The sequence below is a fragment of the Phoca vitulina genome, unplaced genomic scaffold (genome assembly GCF_004348235.1).
Source record: "Phoca vitulina isolate PV1807 unplaced genomic scaffold, GSC_HSeal_1.0 scaffold19, whole genome shotgun sequence".
Taxonomy (NCBI): domain Eukaryota; kingdom Metazoa; phylum Chordata; class Mammalia; order Carnivora; family Phocidae; genus Phoca; species Phoca vitulina.
This window is the reverse complement of record NW_022589722.1, coordinates 19,584,689-19,589,838: the sequence shown is the minus strand read 5'-3', so window position 1 is coordinate 19,589,838 and position 5,150 is coordinate 19,584,689. Positions and strand designations below refer to the sequence as shown.

Below are 5,150 nucleotides of genomic sequence, written 5' to 3'. Positions count from 1 at the left end.
TATGAACTTTCAGAAACTCCATGCTTTAGTTAAATCTAAGAAGGGAAAACACATGGCAGAAGTAGATGAGCTCAGGAAAGAAATGGTCGGATAATAGGAGGTGCTAGCTAGATGATAGGAGGGGGTGAAGCATTAAGTGATAGGTATCAAAGAAGAAACAAGAGAAAAACAAAACCATTACAAAAAATGAAGACTAACTTATAAGAAGCACAAGCAAGATGAGGCATGACTGAAAGCACAGTTAGGGGCTCTATCTAATAGAGGTTAGAAATGAGAAAAGAAAAGATGAAACAGAATAAAAGAAAGACATAAAAAAGACTAGAGCAAATGGCAAATAATAGAAGATAGGCAAAATACTTAATTCTCCCTTAAGAAGAAAAGCAAAACAGTGGAACATAGAAATATTTATAAGCAAAATTTTAAAATATATTTTTTTCTGAGAAAAAATCTTTTTGACTTATACACAATAATTTAGGGAAAATTTGCTCAATAATGGCCAACACAATATTCTACTAAAAGCATTGGACATCAAAAGATAAAGAATATAACTTTGAGAAGAAAACATAGCATAAAATCCTCATGATCTTGGGTTAGACAAAGTACAACACCAGAATTCTTAGACACAACACCAAAATCACTTCCAGAGAAGATAAAATTGATAAACTAGACTTAATCAAAATTGAACACTTTTGTATTTCATGAAATTGCACTCCATTGAAATAGAAAGACAAACCACAGAGAAAATATTTGCAAATCATATATATGATAAAGAACTTGTATCCAGAATATAGAAAGACCTTAATAATAAAAAGACAACCCAATTAAAAAACCCAGTGAGCAAAATATTTTAATAAGCATTTCACCTACAACAAACATATGAATGACTAAATAAATACCTGAAAAGATGTACAAAATCATTAGTCATTAGGGAAATGTAAATCAAAACTATAATGAGATACCACTTCACACCCATGAAAATGGCTATTATCAAAAGATAGGCTATAACCTATGGTGATTTTACTATAGCCATAGAGAAACTAGAACCCTCAGACATTGCTGGCGGGGGTATAAAATGGTACAACCACTTTGGAAAATAGTTCGGTGGTTTCTTAAAAAGGTAAACAAGTAATTCCACTCGTAGGTATCTGCCCAAGAGAAATAAAAGCAAATATTTTTGCAAAGACTTTTATGCAAATATTCCTAACAGAATTACTCACAATAGCCTAAGTGTAGAAATAATCAAAATGTTCATCAGCTAGTTAATAGATGAAATATAGTAGTCAATTCTCATTATTTATGGATTCCACATGTGCAGATTTGCCTACTTGCTAAAACTTATTTGTAACCTCAAAATCAATAGGAATTTCCTGGCCATTCTGGGATATGCACATGTGCAGGGCAGCAGAAAAATTGAGTCACCCAACAAATATGTCCCCAGCTGAGGTCAGACAAGGCGACACTCTGCCTTCTTGTTTCAGCTCTATTCCTGTACACAGTTGTCCTTTTGCAGTCTATTTAGTGCCATGTTTTTCACTTTTTTTTTTTTTTTGTGGTGCTTTTGTTGGTGATTTTGTTTAAAAAAGCATCCAGGCCTAGGGCTGAAGTGCTAGCTAGCATTCCTAAGCACAAGAAGGTTGTGATGTGCCTTGTGGCAAAAAATACATGTGTTAGAGAAGCTTCATTCAGGCATGAGTTATAGTGCTGTTTGCCATGAGTTCGATGTTAATGAATCAACACTAAATAGTAAATATGGTGTCTTTAGACAAAAACACACACAAAACAAGTTTATATATTATTAGTTGATGAAAATGACGTGTTGCAGGAACCTAACCTTGCATTTCCCCTACAGTCAGTAATTCAGTATTCACTAAATTCAGTGTTTGAAGCAATTTTATAGAACATAAGTACCAGGAATAATGAGAATAGACTGTGTATCCATACAATAGAATACTGTTCAGCAGTTAAAGAGGGCCAAACCACTGATAGATGCAACAACATACATGAACCTCAAAAACATGCTGTGTATGTAGGAGAAATGAGAGATTGAGACCCAAAGGAACATGCCAATTCATAAATATACAATTAGAAAATTTTATTATTGAGTGAAAAAATACCAGAATGCATACAAATTACTCACAAGTGGCTACAAAGCTACAGTTGTTATACATCAGCCTACTTTTAATAGAAGCAATTTTTCAATTTGTGTTACTAGGTACATTGAGCTTACTCTGACATCATCTTTTTCACAATTCTTTATCAGGCTTACTCTGAAGTCCTGATTTTTGTAATTTATCAGGCTTACTTTCATATTCTGTTCTTCATAATTTTTATCAGTCCCACCTATGGTTGCCTCTGTCCGTGCATCTAGTACATATGATTAGTTACACGCTTCAGCATTCCTCAGTAACATTTCCCACTTGTAAAAGAATCCAGATGCAAAAGACTACATATTGCATGACCTCATTTATGTGACATTTCCAGAAAAGGCAAATCCCTTTTAATTTTTTTTATTTTTTCAAAGATTTTATTTTTAAGTAATCTCTACACCCAACATTGGGCTCAAACTCACAACCCTGAGATCAAGAGTCACACAGTCTATTGACTGATCCATCCAGGCACCCTGGCAAATCCTTTTCTAAAATTGAGATATAATTGACATGTACTGTTGTATTAGTTTTAGGTGTACAACATAATGTTTCAATAGATGTATGTATTGTGAAGTATTTACTACAATAAGTTTAGTTAACATCCATCACCACACATAGTTACATTTTTTTCTTGTGAGAACTTTTAAGATCCACTGTCTTAGCAACTTTCCAGTATACAATATTGTTAACCCTGGTCACCATGCTGTACATTACATCACAGGACTTACTTATAACTGGAAGTTTGTACCTTTTGACCACCTTCACCCATTTCGCCTGCCCCCTGACCCCCACTTCTGGCAACCACTGATCTGTTGTTCTCTATATCTATGAGTGGCTTTTTGTAAAATGTTTGTTTCTTTAGATTTCACATATAAGTGAAATCATATGGTATTTTTCTTTTTCTTTATGACTTATTTCACTTATCATAATGCCCTCAAGTTCCATCCACATTGTTCCAAATGACAAAATTTCCCTTTTGTGGGTGAATAGTATTCCATTATATATGTATACCACATTTTCTTTTTTTTTTTTAAAGATTTTATTTATTTATTTGAGAGAGAGAGAGAGAGCACAAGCAGGGGGAGTGGCAGGCAGAGCGAGAAGCAGGCTCCCCGCTGAGCAAGGAGCCCGATGCAGGGACTCGATCCCAGAACCCTGGGATCATGACCTGAGCCAAAGGCAGATGCTTAACCAACTGAGCCACCCAGGTGTCCCTGTATACCACATTTTCTTATCCACTGATGGACACTTAGGTTGTTTCCATGTCTTGGCTATTGTAAATAATGCTATACTGAATATATGGGGGTGCATATATCTTTTTGAGATAGTGATTTTGTTTTCTTTTATAAATATCCATCGTGGGGTTGCTGAATCACATGGTAGTTCTATTAATTTTTTTGAAGAACTTCTATACTCTTTTCCACAGTGGCTGTACCAATTTATATTCCCACTAACAGTGCCCAGGGGTTCCTTTTTTCCCACATCGTTGCCAACACTTGTTAGTTCTTGTTTTTTGAGAGTAGCCATTCTAACAGGTGTGAGGTGATTATTTCATTGTGGTTTTGATTTGCATTTCCCTGATTATTAGTGATATCGAGCATCTTTCCAGGTACCTGTTGGCCATCTGTATGTCTTTTTTGGAAAAATGTCTTTTCAGATTCTCTGCCCATTTAAAAAACCAGGTTGTGCCTTTCTGCCCATGGACACTGCCAAGTAAGCATCGTTAAAGTCTCCCCTCCCACCACTGTTATGTCTAAGTCAGAGTCTCTGAAAGACCCTGAACAGCTGTGGAAGCTCTTCCTTGAGGTTTGAGCTCTGAAACAACCGATGAGAATCCAAGGAGCCTTTATGAGCAACAGGAACACTTATGGACTGTGTGGTCATGACAGGTCCAAAGAGGCTTTGGGTTTGCCATGTATGCCACTGTGGAGGAGTGGATGCAGCCACGAATGCAAGGCCACACAAGGTGGATGGAAGAGTTGTGGAACCAAAGAGGGCTGTCTCAAGAGAAGATTCTCAAAGGCCTGGTGCCCACTTAACTGTGAAAAAGATTTTTGTCTGTGGCGTTAAAGAAGACACAGAAGAACATCATCTAAGATTATTTTGAACAGTAGGGGACAAGTGAAATGATTGAAATCATGACTGACAGATGCAGTGGCAACAACAGAGGCTTTGCTTTTGTAACATTTGATGACCATGACTCTGCAGACAAACTGTCATTCAGAAATCCCACACTATGAATGGCCACAACTGTGAAGTAAGGAGAGCCCTGTCAAAGCAAGAGATGGCTAGTGCTTCATCCAGCCAAAGAGGGCGAAGTGGTTCTGGAAACTTTGGTGGTGGCCATGGAGGTGGTTTTGGTGGGAATGACACCTTTGTTCGTGGAGGAAACTTCAGTGGCGAGGGGACTTTGGTGGCAGTCGAGGTGGTGGATATGGTGGCAGTGGGGACGGCTAGAACGGATTTGGTAATGTTGGAAGCAACTCTGGAGGTGGCAGAATATCATTATTTTGGCAGTTACAACAGTCAGTCTTCAAATTTTGGACCCATGAGAGGAGGAAATTTTGGAGGCAGAAGCTCTGGCCCCTATGGTGGCGGAGGCCAATACTTTGCCAAACCGTGAAACCAAGGTGGTTACAGCGGTTCCAGCAGCAGCAGCAGCAGCCACGGCAGTGACAGGAGATTTTCACTGCTGCCAGGAAACAAAGCTCAGCCGGAGGGGAGAGCCAGACGAGTGACAGGGAAGCTACAGGCTGCAGCAGATTTGTGAACTCAAGCACGCTGGCGGCAGGGCCGAGCTGCTACAAAGAAGACATGTTTTAGACAACGCTCATGCGTATGGGCAAAAAACTCAAGGTCTGTATTTGTGACTAATTGTATAACAGGTTACTGTAGTTTCTGTTCTGTGGAAGGTGTAAAGCGTTCCAACAAAGGGTTTTAATATAGATTTTTTTTTGCACCCATGCTGCTGATCGCTAAATGTAATAGTCTGATCATGATGCT

The 5,150-nt window shown here is 38.2% G+C and overlaps 1 pseudogene; it reads left to right on the top strand.

The window, feature by feature from the left end:
* The first annotated feature begins 4,285 nt into the window (after positions 1 to 4,285).
* On the top strand, positions 4,286 to 4,917 carry LOC116640101 (annotated as a pseudogene).
* The last annotated feature ends 233 nt before the right edge of the window (positions 4,918 to 5,150 follow it).